Source organism: Brassica oleracea, chromosome C2 (genome assembly GCF_000695525.1).
Source record: "Brassica oleracea var. oleracea cultivar TO1000 chromosome C2, BOL, whole genome shotgun sequence".
Taxonomy (NCBI): domain Eukaryota; kingdom Viridiplantae; phylum Streptophyta; class Magnoliopsida; order Brassicales; family Brassicaceae; genus Brassica; species Brassica oleracea.
Window position 1 is genome coordinate 18,868,611 of NC_027749.1, and position 1,094 is coordinate 18,869,704.

Here is a 1,094-nt window from a genome sequence, read left to right on the forward strand (position 1 = left end):
GAATAGACGTGGGTTCATGATCCTCATTTAAGTCCATCATATCAAGGGCTACTTTATAAGCAAATATATTATCGATGTCGACATCTTTTCGGTTCCATCTTGTCCCAGACATAAGATAATTAATTGAGATCTCATTATTAGCACCTTCAGTACCATGAAGCTCGGCGTCCCGAGTCTCATTGGTTGGTACCTTAGGCATGACCATTTCGGCCTTGTCTGGACAATCTATGACCTCGGTTTTTTTTGCACCTTTCTTTAATTTCTGAGGTCTTTTATCTTTGGAACCAATTGGTCTACCACGTTTGAGACGTGCTTTAGACTTTGTAGCCACTTGATTGTGTCCATCATGGACATCAATACTTATTGGTTCATTACAAGCTGGTATATATGACTTAGTCACTCTTTTCGGGTCAGCAAAGAAATCAGGCAATTGATTAGCTAGCTTTTGCAAATGAATTATTTTCTAGACCTCTAAATCACATGATTGAGCCCGAGGATCTTCCCATGATAGGGATGTTTGATTCCATTTTATTGCTTTGCCCAGCTTGTTATTCTCTCCCCCTAATGTTGGGTACTCAGATTCATCAAAATGACAATCTGCATATCTGGCCTTAAACAAATCTCCTGTTGTTGGCTCAAGATATTTAATAATGGTGGGAGAGTCAAATCCAACATATATTCTCATCCTCCTTTGAGGTCCCATTTTTGTTCTCTGTGGTGGTGCAATAGGAACATACACAGAGCATCCAAATGTTTTGATATGAGACACGTCTAACTCATGACCCGAGAGTAATTGGGATGGAGAATATTTGTGTTCACTAGATGGCCTTATGCGTATCAATTCAGCAGCATGTAATACCGCATGTCCCCAAGCTGATACTGGAAGCTTCGACCTCATGAGTAATGGTCGAGCTATGACTTGGATTCTTTTAATGAAGGATTCGGCCAATCCATTCTGTGTATGTACATGTGCCACGGAGTGTTCCACACTTACCCCCATGGACATACAGTAATCATCAAAAGCTTGAGAATTGAATTCATTAGCATTGTCAAGACGAATAGTTTTAAGTGGAAAATCTGGAAAGTAGGCTCTC